Source organism: Hemiscyllium ocellatum, chromosome 24, assembly GCF_020745735.1.
Source record: "Hemiscyllium ocellatum isolate sHemOce1 chromosome 24, sHemOce1.pat.X.cur, whole genome shotgun sequence".
Classification (NCBI taxonomy): domain Eukaryota; kingdom Metazoa; phylum Chordata; class Chondrichthyes; order Orectolobiformes; family Hemiscylliidae; genus Hemiscyllium; species Hemiscyllium ocellatum.
In genome coordinates, this window is record NC_083424.1 from 2152945 (window position 1) to 2175507 (window position 22563).

The 22563-nt window shown below is 42.4% G+C and overlaps 1 protein-coding gene across 8 annotated transcripts in view; it reads left to right on the forward strand.

Moving 5' to 3' along the window:
* Nucleotides 1-22563, forward strand: part of LOC132827008 (membrane-associated phosphatidylinositol transfer protein 2) — a 538978-nt gene that overhangs the window by 281930 nt on the left and 234485 nt on the right. The window lies entirely within an intron of this gene.

Below are 22563 nucleotides of genomic sequence, written 5' to 3' on the forward strand. Positions count from 1 at the left end.
TGGCAGATTTTGTTTTTAAATCATTAGGCAGATTAGTTAGATAATCGCAACCATAGCAATAACCGTCAGATTTAACAGTTGTCTTTTGTATTGTGATCTCGCATTTTTAGGTAGATCTTCCATTTGCTTCACCCTTTTACTTCTATAAAATGAGATATATTTTATGTAACTGTGGTCATTTAAATTATTTCAATGTAGTTAAATCATCAGTTTATTCATGGGGCTCTCCTGATAGCTCTAAATCTTGAGAACCTCATAGTTTGATCCTCGAATTTGCCGTGTTACTGTTAAACATGAAGATGTTAAAGTAAGAGTATTAGAATCAGAGAAACTAACTTCGACATTTGAGAATGAGTCGGACAAAATATGTCAACATCCGGAACAATTTCTGATGAAATTTAATGCAGGTCAGAGCCTAGGAATCCGCCAACAAGTACTTCATCCCCTGTCTTCCAAAAGCTTATCCCCAATAGTGCAACAGATAGAATATTTTGTATTTGATGGCACTTTATCACACAATCCACATTTCTCGTTCTGCTTTGTGAAAGTGGTGTCGCTGTCCTGGTGGCCAGTGCTCTTCTGCTTATGTACTAACTCCTCATGGTGAAAGTGAGGACTGCAGATGCTGGAGATCAGAGTCTAGGTTAGAGTGGTGCTGGAAAGGCACAGCAGGTCAGGCCGCATCCAAGGAGCAGGAAGATCGACATTTCGGGCAAAAGTCCTTCGTCAGGAAATGAAGGGCTTTTGTCTGAAATGTCGATTTTCCTGCTTCTCGGATGCTGTTTGACCTGCTGTGCTTTTCCAGCACCACTCTAATCTAGACTACTAACTCCTCAAGGAGGAGAAAGTGAGGACTGCAGATGCTGGAGATCAGAGCTTAAAAATGTGTTGCTGGAAAAGCGCAGCAGGTCAGGCAGCATCAAAGGAACAGGAGAATCGACATTTTGGACATAAGCCCTCCTTCAGGAATGACATTCTTGAAGAAGAGCTTATGCCCGAAACGTCAATACTCCTGTTCCTTTGCTGCCTGACCTGCTGCGCTTTTCCAGCAACACATTTTTAAGCTACTAACTCCTCAAGTCAGGCACTCAGGGTGTTTTGTCATGTAAGGACTATTGGAGGGTGTATTTGGGGCCTGGGAGATATTTTGCATCTGTACAATCTGCTGTGCATTCTGATGCATTTACTCCTCTGTATGATTCCATGTATCAGAGGGAGATTATACATTGATTGGAGGCTGGGTATGTATCACTAATTGCTCGATATCTTTTTACATGTATCTTATTGAGAATGAGAGAGATGAGAGAAATACTGGCTTTGAGAGGTGACCTTATTGAAATGTACAAGATTCATTCGTGACTTGACAGGCTAGATACAGAGAGAGGTTGTTTTCCCCTTGCTGGAGAGTCTAGAATCAGCTGGCATCGTCTCAGTATGGGGGTCACTCAATTAGGTTAGAGATGAGGAATTTCTTCTCTCAGGGGTAGTCAATCTGTAGAATTCTTCACAAAATATCAAATGCTGGAAATCAAATACAAAGCAAACAATTGCTGGAAAAACTCAGCAGGCCTACCAGCATCTGCAGAGGGAAAGCATTAACCTTTTCAAATCAAGTGATGCTTCTTCAGAACCCAATTGAAAGGACAGGCAGAGGGGATAGGATTGTCTTGCTAGTAAGAAATGGAATTAAATCAATAGCAAGTAGCAAAATAGGGTTAGCATCTATTGATGAGAATAGGCGAACAGCAAAAGGAAAAATCACCCTAATGGGGGTTACATACAAGCTTCCGAGCAGTTGTCAGGATGCGGAACTGAAAATCTTATCAGGAGGTAGAAAAGGCAAGGAGCAGCAGAGTGGCTCAGTGGTTAGCACTGATGCCTCACATCACCAGGCTAGTGGATTCAGTTCCGCCCTCTGCCGATTGTCTATGTAGTATTTGCACATTCTCCCTGTGTCTGCTTGAGTTTCCTCTAAGTGTTCCAATTTCTTTCCACATCTGAAGATATGCAGGATAATGGATCAGTTACAGCGCATATGGGGTTTTGGGGATTGGGTGGTGTGCTATGTCTGGGTGGCATGGTGTTTGGAGGGTCGGTACAGACTCACTGAGCTGAATGGTCTCTTTCCACACTGTAGGATTCTGTGATTTTTATGTAAGAAGTCACTATTACAATAATCATGGGGGAACTTTAATATTCAGCTGGACTGGAAAAACAGGTTCATGGTTGGTCCCAAGAAATGGAATTTGTGGGTTGTCTATACGATGGAGCATCTTGTGTAGACCCCACTAGGGAACATGCAGTTGTGGATTTGGTAATATGTAATAAGGTAGCCTTGATTAGGAAGCTTAAGGTTAAGGCAGTGATTCTATGATGTGACAGAATTCACCCTGCATATTGCTGGAATCTGATGTAATAATAATATGATTCCATAAAGGTAGCAAAGACATGAAAGGGAAGATGCTGGAGCAGCAATTGCAAGAGTTTCTGAGGGTAATTTGGGAGGCACAGCAGAAATTCATCCCAAGAACGAAGTAACCTCCAAAGGGAAGGTGAGGCAACCATAGCTGACAGTGGAAGTCAGGGACAGCATAAAAGCAAAAGACAAAGAATACGATGTGATGAAGATTAGTGGGAAGCCAGAGGATTGGGAGGCCTCTTAAAAATCAGCAGAGGACAACTAAAAAGCAGTAAGGTTGGAGATGAAATATGAGGATAAGATAGCTAGTAATATAAAATAAGATTGCAAAATTCTTTTAGATATCTAAACAGTAAGAGAGACAAGAGTGGACATTGGACTGCCAGAAAATGAGGCTGGAGAAGTAGTAATATGGAATAAAGAAACGGTGGAGGAACTGAATAGGTACTTTGCATTAGTCTTCAAGGTAGGAGAGACCAACAGCATGGTAGAACTTCGCGAGTCAGGGGGCAGAGGTGAGCATAGTGGCCTAGACTAAGGAAAAGCTTAAAAAGTCTGAAGGTGAGGAAATAACCCTGGACCAGATGGACTACATCGTAGGGTACTAAACCAAAATAGCTGAGAAGATTATGGAGGCATGGTGGTGATCTTTCAGGAATCACTGGAGTCAGGGAGGGTCCCAGAGGATTGTAAAATGGCTAATGTCACATCCCTATTTAAGAAGAGAAGAAGACACAAGACAGGAAATTATAGGATAGCCTGACCTCAGTCATTGAAAAGATTTTAAAGTCCATTATTAAGGGTGAGATTGCAGAATACTTGGAAGTCTGTGGTAAAACAGGACTGAGTCAGAGCAGCTTCATCAAGGAGATGAGGTGCCTGACATATGTTGGAATTCTTTGGGGAAGTAAGAAGCAAGTTGAACGAAGGAGAGCCGGTGGACATGCTCTGTTTGGATTTCTCGAAGGCCTTTGACAAGGTGGTGCAAAGGAAGCTGCTAAGTAAATTTAAAGGTCATGGTGTTAGGGGCAAGGTGCTGGCATGGATGGAGGGTTGGCTGACTGTCAGAAGGCAGAGAGTATGAATAAAGATTGGCAGCTGGTGACTGGTGGCGTTTTGCAGGGGTCCATGTTGGGACCACAACTATTCATGTTATACATTCTCAATCTGGAAGAAGGAACTGAAGGACTTGTTGCTAAGCTTGCAGGTGACACAAAAGTTGATTGAGGGACAAGTAGTAGGGAGGAAGCAGGGAACCTGCAGAAAGACTTGAACAGGTTAGGTGAGTGGGCAAAGAAGTGGCAGATGGAACACAATACGGGAAAGTGTGAGGTTTCGCACTTTGGTCAGAAGAATACAAGTGTAGATTATTTTCTAAACTGAGAAAGGTTTTGGTAATCTTAAGCACAAATAGACTTTGGAGTGCTCGTTCAGGAATTATCATACGGTTAACATTTCGTTAGTAATTAGGAAGGCAAATGTAATCGCATTTTGAGAGGACTAGATTCAAAAGCTGGAATATACTACTGAGGCTGTATAAGGCTTTGGTCAGAACTCATTTGGAATGTTGTGATTAAGTTTTTGTAGAATCATAAAATCCCTACAGTGAAGCAGGCCATTTGGTCCAACAAATCCACACCCTCTAAAGAGTAACCCACCCAGACCCATGCCCCTACCCTAAAACTCTACATTTACCCCTGACTAATACATCTAACCTACTCGTCTCTGAACACTGTGGGCAATATAGCATGGCAATTCACCCTAACTTGCACACCTTTGGATTGTGGGAGGAAACCAGAGGAAACTCACATAGAAACACGGGAATATGCAAACTCCACACAAACTATTGCCTGAGGCTGGAATTGACCCAGTCCCTGGCGCTGTGAGGCAGCAGTGCTAACCACTGAGCCACCATGCCACCCTGTTTCTAAAGAAAAATGGATTGGCCGAGGAGAAAGGTTGGGTCCAGAGCAGATTTACAAGAATGATTTGGGGATGAAAGAGTTTGACATTTGAGGGGCTGTTGAGCACTCTGGATTTGTACTTGATGGAGTTTAGAAAGATGAGGGGTGGATCTGATTTAAACTTACAGTATACTGAGCGACCTGGATAGAGTGGACATGGAGAAAACGTTTCCATTACGAGTAGGGACTAGGATCTGAGTGCACAACCTCCGTGTAAAGCGACAAACTTTAGAACTGAGATGGGGTGGAATTTCTGGTGAATCTGTGGAACCTGTCACAGAAGACTCTTAAGGCCAAATCACTGAGTATCTTTAAGACTGAGATCATTTATTGATTTGTAAGGGGATCTCAGGTAATGGGATTGAGAAATATATCAGCCATGATCGAATGGTGGAGCAAACTTGATGAGCAGAATAGCCTCATTCTGATTCACAGTGACTTTCCTGTAGAAGGCAGAAGACAGTGCAGGAAGGTTGTTTTTCAGGCTGGAGTCTGTGACAAGTAGTGTTCTGCAGAGATCCATACTGGGATCTCTACTATTTGTGATACCTTCTACACTGTCCACTACTCTACAATCTTTGTATCATCTGCAAACTTACTAACCCACCCATACAGCGTGGTATAAATCAGTTGCAGGAATGAACGGAGAAATTGAAGATGAAATTTAATCTCGATAAGTGTGAGGTGCTGCACTTTAGGCGATCAAATGTTAAGGAAAAGTATGCAGTTCATGGCAGGACCCTGAACAGCATTGATGTGCAGAGGGATTTTGGGGTTCAAGTCCATAGCTCTCAGAAAGTGGCCAAGCAAGTAGATAGGGTGGTAAAGAAGGCATATAGCATGCTGGTCTTTATTGATCAGGGAATTGCATGCAAGAGTCAGAATGTCATGTCACAGCTTTATAAGAGTTTGGTTCGGCCACGCACAGAGTATTGTGGATTTAAGAATTCCTAGAAGCATGGCATTCCAACTGGAACTCTATCAACAAACACATTGACTTGGATTCCATTTATCACCCTCTGAGAAAAAGAACAGGAAATGACACTATCTTAGGAACAGACATTACCAACCCAAGGAAACCTAAACACATAAATAGAAGCGGGTCACTAACACCAGTGCTTCTCTGGAGGCTCACTGATGATGTTATCAATATAGTGACGAAACATCTGAAAATGAATCTTCCAGCTCAGCGAGCAAACGTACATCCAGAACCTCAACCTGAGCTACAAGTCTTCTCAAAACTTAATAACAGAATTGTGTTCAATTCTGGTCGCCAACTTACAGGAAGGATGTGGAGGCGTGGGAAAGGGTGCGGAATAGGTTTACCAGGATGCTGCCTGGATTAGAAGGTATGAGCTATAAGGAAAGGCTAGAAAAACTTGTGTTGTTTTCTCTGGAGTGGCGAAGCCTGAAGGGAGACTTGATTGAAGTCTATAAAATTATGAGATGCATAGATAGGGTTGACGGTCAGAATCTTTTTCCAGAATTGAAATGTCAAATGCTCGGGGGCATGCATTTAAGCTGAGAGGGGAAAGTTCAAAGGAGGTCTAAGGGGAAAGTTTTATACACAATGGTAGGAATGAGGACTCGCTGCTGGGGTGGTGGTGGAGGGAGATGTGATAGTGGTGTTTAAGAGTCTTTTAGATAAGCACATGAATATACAAAGACTGGAGGGATCTGGGAGAAAGTGAGGACTGCAGATGCTGGAAATCAGAGCTGGAAAAGAAGGAAAAAAAGACAAACCATTTCTAAAGTTATCTGCAGAATATGAATCAGAAGATTGAATCAGAGTCACAACCATTGAAAATATCAAAAGGTAGATTTTATGAAAACTAATGTTATGTTGATGTTCTGTTTAATGTGTCAAACATTGTGGGTTAAAATAAATATAACATTCCAATTTCCAAATGGATGTGTTTCACCTTTGGTCTCTGATGCTGATATCAAAGAATAAAGGGTAAATCTTAAGGTCATTTTTGTGGCTGAAGGAATGTCATCAATCAGTTTTGCACAGTTTTAATGCTCAGCAATTACTAACTTAGCCACCAGTGAAAATTACTTTTCCCAATTTAACTTATAAAAACCTTTCATACAAATTAATATTTTATTGTTGTAATGAACAGATTCCCAGTTCCATGAATGTCCACTCTTAGCTACAACCCCTTCCTCTCATTATCATCCTTGTGAACTGCTTTTGCAACTTCTTCATATTTCTGACGTCTTTCCTGAAGGAAAGCACCCAAATCTGGGACAGTGCTCACCCTCCAATTTGACCAGTGATTTGAATAGATTTACCATTGCCTTATTTTTCAGTTCTTTGTTTTGCACATCACTGTTTATTTATCCACAGTAAAAACAAAGGGACAGAATACTGGTTTCATTTAAGCAGAGATTCCATGTAAAAATGAACTTGCTAAAGTGGAAAATACATAGGAGCACATCATGGAAAGCTCACGCTGTATTAATGTGAAGGAATAGTGCTTCAGTATATATGCATCATCAGGCTATTAATGCCCATTCACAGTACAAAGCCTGAGCCAAGCATACTTGATGCGCAGCCTTGAAAACTTGCCATGCTTATTTTTGGAGCTGAACAATGTCAATTAGGCTAAGATTGATTGTTGGAAAAATGTTGGAATCGATTATTGAGGAAGTAATAGCTGCACATTTGGAAAATTCTAATCTAATCAAGCAGGGCCAGCATGGCTTCATGAAAGGGAAATTGTGTCTTGACTAATTTATTTGTTTTTCAAGGAAGTCTCAACCAGAGTGGACAGTGAGCAGCCAATATATATGTTATGTTTGGATTTCCAGAAAGCATTTGAAAAGGTGTCTCTCAAAAGATTAAGTCATAAGAGCTCAAGGTGTTGAAGGTAGAAAATTGACACGGATAGAGAATTAGCTAACAGGCACGAAACAGCCTAACCATCTTCACCTACTTCATCAATGACCTTTCCTGCATAATTAAGTCAGAAATTGGGATGTTTGCTGATGATTGCACAATGTTCAGCATCATTAACAACCCCTCATATGCTGAAGCAGTCCATGTTCTCATGCAACAAAATCTGGGCATTATGCAGGCTTAGGCTGGTAGGTGGTAAATAACTTGCAGGTTACACAAGTGCCAGACAATGACTATCTCCAATAAAAGACAATCTAACCACAGCCCTTTGACATTCAGTGGTGCTACCATCACTGAATCCTGGGGAGTTACCACTGAATAGAAACTTAACTGAACTCATCATGTAAACACTGGTTACAAGAGTCAGAGGCGAGGAGTACTGTGGTAAGTAACTCACCTGACTCCCCAAAACCTGTCTACCAACTTCAAGGCACAAGTCAGGATGGTGATGGAGTACTGCCCAATTACCTGGATGGGTGCAGCTCCAGCACTCAAGAAGCTTTACAGCATCCAGGATAAAACTTAATTGGCACCGCATCCACTTCCCCCCACTACTGCTCAGTAACAGCAGTGGGTAATATCTGAAAGATGCAGCAAATTCACCAAAACTCCTCAGCACTTCCAAACCCACAATCACTTCTGTCTAGAAGGACAAGGTTAGCAGATACATGGCATCACTTCGACTTGCAACTAAATCGCTGTTCCTTCAGTGTCACTTGGTCAAAATCCTGGAATTTCCTCCCTAAGGACATTGTGGTTCTACCCACAGCACATGGACTGCAGCAGCGCTCTCCCACCTTTCCAAGGGGCAACTAGGGACAGGCAGTAAATGCTGGGCCCAGCCAATGATGGCCATGTGTCTCAAATGAATAAAAGAAAATTAGATTCTTGATTACCAAGGGGATGAACGGTTGTCAGGTTCAAGCATGAATGTAAAGCTGAGGTTAAAATGAGATCAACCACAATCATATTGAATGGTGGAACAGGCTGGAAGAACTGAGCGTCCTCCCCTTGTTCCTTTTTCATGTATTAAATTTTAAAGACTATCAGGAAATAGGTTTAAAAAAAAAGTACTCTGCAATATTTATGGGTCAGGTTTGGATCTCATAGAGTCATAGAAGTGTACAGCATGGAAACAGACCCTTCAGTCCAACTCGTCCATGCCGACCAGATATCCCAACCCAATCTAGTCCCACGGATTTATCATTTTTCGTGTTGGCTGATCTTTTATTAAGTTGGATCTTTATTTGCAGTCCGCTTAATTGGCCTCCTTAATAAAATATTGCATTAAATATCGCAAGTGCCAAAATCTACTGAAGGTAGCTGTAAAAGTACCATGGATGTGTTTGGAAAGTGTTGATTTCTAATTGATGCTGACCAGTAGCAAAGGGATTTGACTCATTTTTTTGATTGAAATTCAGCACAATGCATCTAAATGTTTCTCACTTCAAGGCACAATTTGTTAAAGAATATTCAAGATATTAGGTGCTATAGGTCCCACACATCTGAAGTAGCTGCTTTCATTCTATCGAACAAATCTCTTTCTTTTTCCAGATTTCTTTCCAGTCGCATACCCATTCTTTCCATAAATCATATTTTATGAATACCTGTAGAATTACTGCTCTTTAATAAAATCTGTTCTTTCTTAGGCCTCTGACACTTGACAGTATATAATTCTACTGGCATCTTTATCATCTCGTAAATCACAACCAAAAACAGAAATTGTTGGAAAAGCTCAGCAGGTATGGCAGCATCTGTGGAGAGAAATTAGAGTTAACCTTTTGGGTCCAGTGAACCTTTCTCAGAACATCTAGTAAATTTAGTCATTTCTGATAGGGAGCTGTGTTTAATATTGGCAGATTGTTAAGGCCAGGGCAGTATCTGAGCTCAGCCAGTGCTTAACAACGTAGTTTCTGAGCAGTGGTTGGGTGTCCATCTTGAGTGGGCTCTCTATATTGTCTCGAAATACCAGTTAGTATTTCTGTAAAAGCAATTGATGTTTCTTTATTGCTTTTTGCAGAAGCCTATACCACATATTGGTTTGTTGATATGAGTGGGGCCACTACTCAACTCTGGTTTGTCTTCATTAATTTCTGTTGTCATTCTGTTCTGTTCAAATTAAATAATTTGTCTATTCTACATTATGTAGACATCCAGAGAAAGGGGCACACTTACCCTGCACATTTTCAATCAACTAAGTTTTAATTCCTTCCTGAGTGAGAATGTGTATCAGGTATGAGCAGGCAGGGAAAGAGTTAAGTTCTGAGTTTTGTAAAACAAGAGGTTCTGCTGAGCATGACTCAGATCAGTTAAGAACATACAGTTAACAATGGGGTGCTGGAGGCAAGGGAGATGGGTTAACAAGGTGGAAAAACAGTCATATGTAGAGCCATTTCACAATATTGGAAGCGTTCAGTATGCAAGGTCAGCAAACAAGGGGAAAGTATCCATTGTATGAATCCAGTTAACAAGGTTAAGAACATTCATTGTATAACAGTAAAGGGCTTGGTCTCTGCTATTGATACTTGTACGTAATGGTCACCCAACTAATATGTATGTTGCCTTATCTGGATGCTCCTCCCTGTAACATGACTATATAATTCATTGAGAAACTGCTCTTCCAGAGAAGGCCAAGAATTCATGTCCCTGTGCACATGGGTGATTATTCTCTCTCCCTTCAGGGCCTGAAATAAAGACGGAGGTAAAACTACACTGTGTGTCTGAGTGTTTTGCTTCGACTGAGGGTTGGGGGTAGGGAGGTGCGGGGGGAGAGGAACGGGATGGCATGACAGCGGGGGAAGTGCCAGAGGACTGGAGAATAACTAACGTGATTCTACTTTTTAATAAGGATGGTCAAGATAAACTAGGAAATTACAGACCAGTGAGTCTCATGTCAGTGACAGGGAAACTATTGTGAAAAAATTCTGAAGGAGCAAAATTAATATTCACTTGGAAAGGCATGGGTTAATTAGGGATCATCAGCATGGCGTTTGTCAGAGGGAGGTCGTACCTAACAAATTTTTTAGAATCTTTTGAAAATATGATTAAGTATGTGGATGAGGAAAGTTCAGTTGATGTAGTCTGAATGGAATTTAGCATAACTTTTGACGAGGTCACGCATGGGAGACTGATTGGGAAGGTTAAAGCACATGGAATTGAGGGAAACTTGGCAAGATAGATCAGAAACCGGTTTAGTAATAGGGCATAAAGGGTCATGGTAGAAGATTGAGTTACTGGAGACTTGTGTCCAGCAGTGTAACACAAGGATTAGTACTGAGGCCCTTATTGTTTTTTATATACATAAATGATGGAGATGAAAATTTGGGCAGAATGTTAAGCAAATTTGCAGAGGGCACCAAGCTTGGTAGAATGGTTAATAGCGAAGAAGATGGTTATAGGTTACAGGAAAATATAGATGGGTTGGTGAGATGGGCAGATCAGTGGCAGATGGGATTTAATGCTGATAAGTCTGAGGTGATGCAATTTGGAAGAAGAAACAAGAGGAAACAAGATGAGGAATGGCAGAACACTGGGTAGCTTAGAGAAACACAGAGATTTTGGGGTAGTTACTCACAGATCCCTGAAACCGCAAGCATGTGAATAAGATAATTAAGGTGGTATATGGGACATTTATTTTCATCAGTCGTGGCATAGAGTATACGAGCAAGGAGGTAATGTTGGAGTTGTACACAGTGTTGACCAGGCCACAGCTGGGGTATTGTGTGCAGTTCTTGTCACCTCACTGCAGGAAGGATATGATAGCTCGAGAGTGGATAGATACAGAGGAGGTTCACCAGGATGTTGCCTGAAATGGAGGAATTGAGCTATAAGGAGAGACTAAATAAGCTTGGGATGTTTTCAATAGAGCAGGAAAGACTGAGGGGGGAGCATGATTGAGGTGTATAAAATTATGAGAGGTATGGATAGCGTGAATAGAGAGCAGCTGTTCCCCTTGGTTGAGGGGTTAATCACGAGAAGACATAGTGTTAGGATAAGGGGCTGGAGATTCAGAGGGGATTTGGAGAAATGAGGCTTTTTCACTGTTTGGAATCTGGAATGCACAGCCAGGGAAGGTGGTAGAAGCTGGAAACCTTACTACCTCTAAAAACTAGGAGAAAGTGAGGACTGCAGATGCTGGAGATCAGAGCTGAAAATGTGTTGCTGGAAAAGCACAGCAGGTCAGGCAACATTCAAGGAGCAGGAGAATTGACGTTTCGGGCATGAGCCCTTCTCTAAAAACTAGTTGGATGAGTACTTTAAATATCATAACATTTGGGGATATGGGGACAAGTCCAGAAATTGGGATAAGCGCATTTTTAGTGATAGTTATGTTGGCGCAGACTTGATGGATCAAAAGGCTTTTCTACACTGTATGAATCTGTGAATCAGAGTTCTAAAGAAATGTAGCACAAAATGCTGTTTAGAGGTTTAGTGTTCTTTCAAAAATAACTTTTAAAAAAATCAAATCATCAAATGCTGTTGTAGTGTTGAAGCTTCATTTTCTGGATGATCAGTCCAGGGTTCCAGTTACCAGGTGAACAAAAGAATCCTTACACTTAAGTCCTGACAAATTTAATGTTCCTTACTTTTATCTGAGGACATCCAAATGATGTCATGATCACTGGCTTTCCCTGAAATCTGCCAAATATGTTAATTTCTTTTTGTAGATCAAGATTTCTTTTGTAAATTCTGCATGTTATTCAAAGTGAAGCTTAACCATTCAAGTGATACAGACTAAAATTAGTAAATGCCTTTGCAATTCTTATCAGCATTGAATTGACCTTCTCTGGCAAGCAGGGAGTGAATTTTCTCCAAGGATACAGCAGCTGTCTGGCTTCACCAATGTTCACTGGTGGCAAGGTGAATCACAATGGGGCGGCATGGTGGCTCAGTGGTTAACACTGGTGCCTCACAGTGCCAAGGACCTGGGTTCAATTCCAGCCTCGGGCGACAATCTCTGTCTGTGTGGAGTTTGCACATTCTCCGTGTGTCTGTGTGGGTTTCCTTCATGTGTTCCGGTTTCCTCCCACAATCAAAAGATGTGCAGGTTAGGTGAATTAGCCATGTTACATTTCCCAGTGTTCAGGGATGTGTAGATGGGTTAGTCTTCGGAGGGTTGCTGTGGATTTGTTGGACCAAATGGCCAATTGCCTCACTGTAGGGAGTCTATTCTATTTTATTCAATGTTCGGAATGTTATTGTTGTTGCACTTGACAGTTCTCAAACAAATGTTTGAGTAAAGATAAACCATTGGAATGAGAAGAGAAGTAGCTTGTGACCAACAAAGTGGAAAAGGGGCTGAAATAATTTCTCCCACTGTAGGATTGTGCTCAAAAACAGAAGTCTGGTTGTCACATTCAATCTTGTCTAACAAAAAATAAATTACCTATTGTGGTTGCTGCTGCTAAGTGGTTTTAAAGATGCAGAAAGCCACTCATTGACCATAAGACCATAAGACATAGGAGTGGAAGTAAGGCCATTCAGCCCATCGAGTCCAATCCGCCATTCAATCATGGCTGATGGGCATTTCAACTCCACTTACCCACATTTTCCCCATAGCACTTAATTCCTTGTGACATCAAGAATTTATCAATATCAGCCTTGAAGACATTTAGCGTCCCAGCCTCCACTGCACTCTGCGGCAATGAATTCCACAGGCCCACCACTCTCTGGCTGAAGAAATGTCCCCGCATTTCTGTTCTGAATTTACCCCCTCTAATTCTAAGGCTTTGTCCATGGGTCCTCGCCTCATAGAAACAATTTCCTAGCGTCCACCCTTTCCAAGCCATGTATTATCCTGTAAGTTTTTATTAGCTCTCCCCTTAATCTTCTAAACTCCAATGAATACAATCTCAGGATCCTCAGCCATTCCTCGTATGTTAGACCTACAATTCTAGGGATCATTCGTGTGAATCTCCGCTGGACACGCTCCAGTGCCAGTATGCCCTTCCTGAGGTGTGGGGACCAAAACTGGACACAGTACTCCAAATGGGGCCTAACCAGAGCTTTACAAAGTCTCGTTAGCACAACGGTGCTTTTATATTCCCACCCTCTTGAGATAAATGACAACATTGCATTCGCTTTCTTAATCACGGACTCAACCTGCATGTTTACCTTTAGAGAAACCTCGACTAGCACTCCCAGATCCCTTTGTACTTTGGCTTTACGAATTTTCTCACCGTTTAGAAAGTGGTCCATGCTTGTATTCTTCTTTCCAAAGTGCACGACTTCGCATTTGCTCACATTGAATTCCATCAGCCATTTCCTGGACCACTCTCCCAAACTGTCTAGATCCTTCTGCAGCCTCCCCACTTCCTCAGTACTACCTGCCTGTCCACCTAACTTCGTATCATCGGCAAACTTCGCGAGAATGCCCCAGTCCCTTCATCCAGATCATTAATATATAACGTGAACAGCTGCGGCTCCACCACTGAACCCTGCGGAACACCGCTTGTCACCGGCTGCCATTCCGAAAAAGAACCTTTTATGCCAACTCTCTGCCTTCTGTCATCAGCCAATCCTCAATCCATACCAGTAGCTCATCTCGAACACCGTGGGCCCTCTCTTTGCTCAGCAGCCTCCCGTGTGGCACCTTATCAAAGACCTTTTGGAAGTCTAGATAGACCACATCCACTGGGTTTCCCTGGTGTAACCTACTTGTCACCTCTTCAAAGAATACCGTGCCAGTTCCAACAACTGGTAGCTAGCATTTATATAGCACATTTATATAGCTTCAATTCTGATGATGCAGCTGCCTCAGTACTGTGCGAGGATCAGATTAGGTTATGTGATCAAGAGCTGGACAGAGGTTCTTATATGAGAGTTGAATGTAGGGGCTTGAAGCTTTTTGCAGGAGAGAGAATGGTACTGGATAAGCACAGCAGTTCAGGCAGCATCCAAGGAGCAGGAAAATTGACATTTCGGGTAAAAGCCCTTCATCAGGAATTCCCTGTGATTTTTCTCTGATGCTGCCTGACCTGTGTTTTTCTAGCACCACACTCTCAACTCTAATCTCCAACATCTGCAGTCCTCACTTTTACCTTTTTGCAGAAGCTTTAGTATATAAGCATGTTACCTTGAACTGTTTTGAACTGAAACTCTACAGTTCAATGTAGTACCATGCCTGATTATATAGGTATTAGTTCAATGCCTCTCTCGACACAATGGACTCTTGTCCACTGCCTTGTTTCTGGAAAATTAATTCCTACTACAGAAGGGATTTAAATTTTGTGCCAGCTGACTTGGATTCCGGTTGAGTTAATTGCCTCTGGATAATGGAACTTCAAGGAATAGAAGTTTAACATTCATGTTTGAAGTTGAGGAAATGCATTTTATTGTGAATGTATTCCTTTAACTGAAACATTTTAAATGGTATGTTTGAAAGGAAACTTTGATTACCCATGTGAAACAAATATAAACTGAGTGCATAATGTGCCCATAATTTTACTTTGGCAAGTTTGCATGCATGTGATGCATAAACATTTTCCTTCTAGTGTTCAGGGTCAGACTGTCCTACCAGATTGCAACACTTATAGCAATTCTCAGGGAAACTCCCATGATTTTCCAAAATACATGTCAGTTCGAGGCAATGTGACAAAACTCACCCATGGAGGAAAGACTGGAAAAATACAAGTTACGAATCTCTATGGTTGTTACTGTGAATTATTGAGAAGACAAAACAATTAAATTAGAGAGTGAATGACTTTAATCTCTGTGTCTATGTGGCTGACTATTAAATAATGTTGGCAGAGGTCTGGCAGCACTTTTCCTGCCCCTCATCACTTGGAGAAGCTACATTGTAGAGGACAGGAAAATAATCAGCCAAAAGGCTAACTGGATGCTGTGACTAACGTGTTATCTTTAGTGCGACCCCAAGGAGTAGCCCAACTATCCAGCATTGATGCCAAAGTTACAAACACTGTTTAAACTTATGATGGTTGCGTGAAAGCGAAATGAAGTCAGTACCATCAGGACATTGCCAACCTTAAAGAATTGAGTTTAAAACCAAATGCAGATTTGTTTTCATTAGAGCTGAGAACGTTTGCAATCTTTGTTCACATTTGTCTTTGAGTGTCTGTAGCAAAGACAAGGCCATTCAGCCCTTTATATCCACTTCCAGCTCCTGACAACAGCAGAGTTCCTAATGCCACACTCTTGCCATTTCCCTGAATCAAAGTTTATTGATTTTTTTTGTGCAAAAGCCTTTGAACTTTCTTCGGAGAGAAAGTGGAAATTAAAGTATTAGTCATAGTGATGACTAATGCATTTCATGGCCTCCTATCACACAGCCCATGTGACAACTGAATCATAAACTGGTCCCTGAAATACCATTATCTAGAGACAAGTAACTTAACCTGAATAGCCTGATCAGTGAAAGTTTATTTGAGTGTACAAGATTATGAAGAATGATAATGTAAATTGAGGAAAAAGCACAGTAGTTGTGTCACTGAACTAAAAATCCAGACACCTTGTGCTTGCTTATCTTAGTTTACAGGACAACTAGTTTGCAATGTAAAGTAACACCACAGCGTGGGTTCAATTAAATTACTGTATGAGGTTGCCATGAATGTCCCACCTTCTCAACTTTTCCCCATTGCCTGAGGCATAATGACCCTTAGGTTAAACCACCATCAGTCATCTATCATTAATGAAAGAGAAGACCTATGGTCCTCTGAGACCAGGGAGCTTTCCTTAATGCAGAGATTTGGACCAAAGATCATGAGACAGGTCAATTTTCACCATGGTAGCTAGGGAAATTTAAATTTGAATTCATTCATAAAAAGGAATTAAAAGGCTAGCCTCAGGAAGAGTGATTGTGAAACTGTTGAATTGCCAAAATAAAATCTAAATGTCTTAGAGAGAAAATTACCTACCCTTGCCTGATCTGGCCCACATGTAACTCCAGATCCATTAAAACTAGTTAATTCATAGTTGCCATAGCACGGCAGACCATTCAGTTTAGAGGCAGTTAGGGATGGACAATAAATTCTAGCCTTGCAGTGAAATTCAAATCTGAAGAACAGCTATATAAAATAGTGTGCTTTTGCATTGGTATATGGAATGGTAAGAAGTGGACATTAATGTTAAGCTGAACATGAAGATACAGAAGAAATGTTAGAAAAATGTTCTTTCCTTAAATCATGGCTAGAATGTGGAATTCTCTATCACAAGTGATTGTTGAAACGTAGCCCATATTTGCTTTTAAAATGAAATTTATGACATGTGAATTAGGGATATGAAAATAAATGGAGAATGAGTAGAGTGAAATTAAACAAAATAGATGTCGAAAAGTGTACTTTGAGTGAGCAGGAAAGTCAGATTTGGCTGTATGACACATTTTTAAAGAATACTGGTGAGCCACATGCCTCACGTAATTGCTCAGATATTCTGTCTTTAGAAATGACTGAAATCATTTTTAACAAATCTCCGACTTTGGGTAATGCCAATCTGTGACCAAATGCAGGAGATGAGTTTCATTCTTGTGAAAATTCAATACGAATTATGTTGAAGGTTTATTAAAATAAATACTATGACTGTACACTGTCCAACGTTAATGCTCGAAAATTACCGACTGAACTGATCTTGTGATCTGGCTTGAAAAGGACATATGAATGATTTATTTTATAATAGAAGCCCAAATCCTAACCAGACAAGTGCATCTTGTCTTCTGGGATTAGTGTCAAAGACTTTGGTGTGAGTTACCATGTGTGCAGTTTGACTTAGCTTTGTATTTAAGGGCATTGGAAGGATACCGGACATACCTTCAGTGTCCAACTATTGTGTGGGCCTTGTTACGAGAATTATATTCCGTTGGTTTTATCGTTTTTGAGCTGTTTTTGAGTTTCTGTTTTGCTTTTGTTTTTGATGCAGGAAATCAGCCTGTACTGATTCAATTGCCTTTATTATTTTGAATTACGCCCTTCAAATTGTTCTAAAGTTTTAGTTTGATCTATGGAAGTGATGAACCTTTATTGAAGGTGAACAGACAGGAGCTGATTGTGAAACCCTTCACAAATGACACTGATGATGAAGTTCTTGAAGTATGCAAGAGACTAGAATAATACAGGACATTCTTTAGTTGCAGTTTAAAGTTTTAAAAAGTGATGCATAATTCATGATCAGCTAATGAGATGAGCTATGGTGAATATAGATATAGGAAAAAAAAAGATAAAAATCCAAATCATTTGTTTTTGCTGTCTCTGCACATTTGTGGGCGGCACGGTGGCACAGTGGTTAGCACTGCTGCCTCACAGCGCCTGAGACCCGGGTTCAATTCCCGACTCAGGCGACTGACTGTGTGGAGTTTGCACGTTCTCCCCGGGTCTGCGTGGGTTTCCTCCGGGTGCTCCGGTTTCCTCCCACAGTCCAAAGATGTGCGGGTCAGGTGAATTGGCCATGCTAAATTGCCCCTAGTGTTAGGTAAGGGGTAAATGTAAGGGTATGGGTGGGTTTCGCTTCGGCGGGTCGGTGTGGACTTGTTGGGCCGAAGGGCCTGTTTCCACACTGTAAGTCTAATCTAATCTGGAAAACTATTAAAAACTGTTATAAAAACAAATTGCTAGTCATACATAACAGATCAGACAGAATGTGTGGAGAGAACAACTAAGTTAATGAATCAGATTGACAATATTGCATGAAAACCAAGGAAGCTGAAGAAGCATAGCAATTTAAGCACGAGTATAAATGCAGCTGAGAGAAGAAAAATCTAAAGGAAAAGCAAGAGAGATCAAGTTAAATTGATTTTAAAAATGGCATGATGCAGAAATGTTGTTTATTTATGCATCAGTTTGAAAGATGTGATTTACAGTCTGATGACATCTTGAAATGAAACTCTTCAAAAAAATGAATTGCATTGATTTTTGAATTCAGGTATTTCAAATATGCGTCACCGATTACTTGGTTTAAAAGTACAGAAATTGTATCTTCAGTTAGTCAACTGTTCAGACTCAGGATTACATGTCCCACTTGGGTTTTCATTCAAAAATAGAAAATGTTGTAGTGAAAGAAGCAGAGTTAATATTTCAGGTCAATGACCATTCATCAGAATTTCTGAAAGGTTATTGAGTATTTTTTAATATATTCGCTCATTAACCAGCTCCCACAAAAGACAGCTGCAACACATTGCCCGATCAACCATTTTAATTTAGTTGGGATGTTCAACATGTTAAAAGCGAATTTCAGCTGCAGTAATGCACCCCCCTCACTTCGGGAAGATGCTCATCCCCACCTCTCTCTCTCTCTGTTTAAGAAGCTGCACCCCCCCCCCCACCCCCCCTCCCCCGCACTTCGGGAAGATGCTCATTCTCTCTCTCTCTCTCTCTCTCTCTCTGTTTAAGAAGCTGCACTCCTCCCTCCCCCCCACATTGTTTGAGAAGCTGCTCACTCCCTTCTCTCTCACTGTTTGAGAAGCCGCTCACCCCCCGTCTCTCACTGTTTGAGAAGCCGCTCACCCTCCTCACTGTTTGAGAAGCTGCTCACCCCCCCTCACTGTTTGAGAAGCTGCTCACCCCCCCCTCACTGTTTGAGAAGCCGCTCACCCCCCTCACTGTTTGAGAAGCCACTCACCCCCCTGTCTCTCACTGTTTGAGAAGCTGCTCACCCCCCTCACTGTTTGAGAAGCTGCTCACCCCCCTCACTGTTTGAGAAGCCACTCACCCCCCTGTCTCTCACTGTTTGAGAAGCTGCTCACCCCCCCTCACTGTTTGAGAAGCTGCTCACCCCCCTGTCTCTCACTGTTTGAGAAGCCGCTCACCCCCCTGTCTCTCACTGTTTGAGAAGCTGCTCACCCCCCCTCACTGTTTGAGAAGCTGCTCACCCCCCCTCACTGTTTGAGAAGCTGCTCACCCCCCTGTCTCTCACTGTTTGAGAAGCTGCTCACCCCCCCCTCACTGTTTGAGAAGCTGCTCACCCCCCTCTCACTGTTTGAGAAGCTGCTCACCCCCTCTCACTGTTCGAGAAGCCGCTCACCCCCCTGTCTCTCACTGTTTGAGAAGCTGCTCACCCCCCTGTCTCTCACTGTTTGAGAAGCCGCTCACCCCCCTGTCTCTCACTGTTTGAGAAGCCGCTCACCCCCCTGTCTCTCTCTGTTTGAGAAGCTGCTCACCCCCCTGTCTCTCACTGTTTGAGAAGCTGCTCACCCCCTGTCTCTCACTGTTTGAAAAGCTGCTCACCCCCCTCACTGTTTGAGAAGCCGCTCACCCCCCTCACTGTTTGAGAAGCCGCTCACCCCCCTCACTGTTTGAGAAGCTGCTCACCCCCTGTCTCTCACTGTTTGAGAAGCTGCTCACCCCCCCTCACTGTTTGAGAAGCTGCTCACCCCCCCTCACTGATTGAGAAGCTGCTCACCCCCCTCTCACTGTTTGAGAAGCCGCTCACCCCCCTGTCTCTCACTGTTTGAGAAGCTGCTCACCCCCCTCTCACTGTTTGAGAAGCTGCTCACCCCCTCTCACTGTTCGAGAAGCCGCTCACCCCCCTGTCTCTCACTGTTTGAGAAGCTGCTCACCCCCCTGTCTCTCACTGTTTGAGAAGCTGCTCACCCCCCCTCACTGTTTGAGAAGCTGCTCACCCCCCTGTCTCTCACTGTTTGAGAAGCTGCTCACCCCCCCCTCACTGTTTGAGAAGCTGCTCACCCCCCTCTCACTGTTTGAGAAGCTGCTCACCCCCTCTCACTGTTCGAGAAGCCGCTCACCCCCCTGTCTCTCACTGTTTGAGAAGCTGCTCACCCCCCTGTCTCTCACTGTTTGAGAAGCCGCTCACCCCCCTGTATCTCACTGTTTGAGAAGCCGCTCACCCCCCTGTCTCTCTCTGTTTGAGAAGCTGCTCACCCCCCTGTCTCTCACTGTTTGAGAAGCTGCTCACCCCCTGTCTCTCACTGTTTGAAAAGCTGCTCACCCCCCTCACTGTTTGAGAAGCCGCTCACCCCCCTCACTGTTTGAGAAGCCGCTCACCCCCCTCACTGTTTGAGAAGCTGCTCACCCCCCTGTCTCTCACTGTTTGAGAAGCTGCTCACCCCCCCTCACTGTTTGAGAAGCTGCTCACCCCCCCTCACTGATTGAGAAGCTGCTCACCCCCCTCTCACTGTTTGAGAAGCCGCTCACCCCCCTGTCTCTCACTGTTTGAGAAGCTGCTCACCCCCCCTCACTGTTTGAGAAGCTGCTCACCCCCCCTCACTGTTTGAGAAGCTGCTCACCCCCCCTGTCTCTCACTGTTTGAGAAGCTGCTCACCCCCCCTCACTGTTTGAGAAGCTGCTCACCCCCCTCTCACTGTTTGAGAAGCTGCTCACCCCCTCTCACTGTTCGAGAAGCCGCTCACCCCCCTGTCTCTCACTGTTTGAGAAGCCGCTCACCCCCCTGTCTCTCACTGTTTGAGAAGCCGCTCACCCCCCTGTCTCTCACTGTTTGAGAAGCCGCTCACCCCCCTGTCTCTCACTGTTTGAGAAGCTGCTCACCCCCCTGTCTCTCACTGTTTGAGAAGCTGCTCACCCCCTGTCTCTCACTGTTTGAGAAGCTGCTCACCCCCCCCACCTCTGTTTGAGAAGCTGCTCACCCCCCCCTCTCTCTCACTGTTCTAAATGAAGCTGTTGACCCCTCTCTCTTTCCTGCTGTTTATGAAACTGGTGCGCCTGCACTCTGGAAGCTAAACTGGACTTGTCATATAAATTCTGTAGCCACAAGAGCAGCCCACAGATGGTGAATTCTGCAGCAAGTAACTCACTTTCTGGCTCCTCAAAATCTGTCCACCAATAAGCCACAAGTCAGTGTATGACATAATATCTGCATAAGGCTAGCCCCAACAATATTCAGAAAACTTGACACCATCCACGACGAAGTATCCTGCTTAATTGGCACCCCTTCCACCATCTTCACCATTCAACTATGTCTCCACAATGCACAGCAGCAAATTGTCAAAAGTCCTTTGTCCCGTCCAAACCCGCTATCTCGAGCACCTGGAATTATAAGGGCAGCTGATGAGTGTTTCATTTTTTATGGTTCAGTAACATTGAACTTTAGATGGACCTCAACTTTATTAGCAAGTGTTTGTAATTGTGAGTGATTTACCCCTGACCACAATTGTTGCTTTGCAAACAGGTCATTCAAGAATGAGTCCTTTTAGGCCTGATTTATCAGCTTTCTCAGAAGCTCTAACATTTAAAGGAATCTCAATAGTCCAGAAATCCTGTGAAATCTCATATCTCCTTGGTTGTAAACCATTTAACCATATTCCCCACTTGACAGTAGATAGTCACATGTTGAACATGAGAGGAAATGTGATTTTCACAAATTCTGATTTTGCAACATCCATTGAATGATTATGTAAGCTCCATAAATTTCCTAACTATGCTGTCATTAATTTCTGCAGCCATGTCGTAACTATGCAATATTTGAAACTAAAGGTATTTGTTCAGAGAATTTTCTGTTGTTGTAAGAAAAATGTATTGAAAGATCCCTGGACTTAAAACCAAGTAAGTGCAACCCCAAGGAAATTTTAGCCATTATTCAATGGACTTAGAGCTTAAAAAGTAGGCTTTTATTGTTGAATGAAAAGGGAGTGATGTGCGTTTAGTATTATCCTTAAATCAGTGGTGAAATCTAGATATAATTCTCTAAATTGTAACAGCAGAGATCTATCTCAAAAATAAACTTCAATTCTCAACATTAAAAATCTAGACTTTGTGCACTTTGAGCAGAAGCTAGGGGTTTCATGACTCAACAAGAAGTAAATAGCCCTGGACGAAGCACTCAAAATCACTTTTTACTTGCCCTGCTAACAGGGACATGAAATAGAGTGGACAAACTGATAAAGCTACACTGTAGCCAAAGGGGAACAGATGTTTTTTACAACCGCAGCAGAAGTTAAGTGCAGTCCGTTTTGTAACATCTGAAACTATTACAATTTCAATCAAAATATTTGAACTTTAGATCATTTGGATGATTTAATTTTATCTTTTAGGTTGTACATGTTTTCATTATGTAACATGGGCTGTTTTTATTTTTGTTGAAATCTAACAGGATAGAGATGCTTTGCCATCATGAAGCCAAAGTACTTTTTCTGTCTATGATACGTTTTTAGTGCTTATAATAAAATATTTTCTCTTGAAACTGACAGCTTCCAACTAAAGCCGAGTCAATAGTGATCTACCTGCCTGCTATTTGCACAAACTGCGCTTTTATACTTCAGAAGAACCAATGAGCACAAAAGCTGTATGTACCTTAGATGGAATGTCTTGTTGAAACACGTTTTTTGCAGGGTGGAAAATGTTGAGAGAAATTAAATGAAA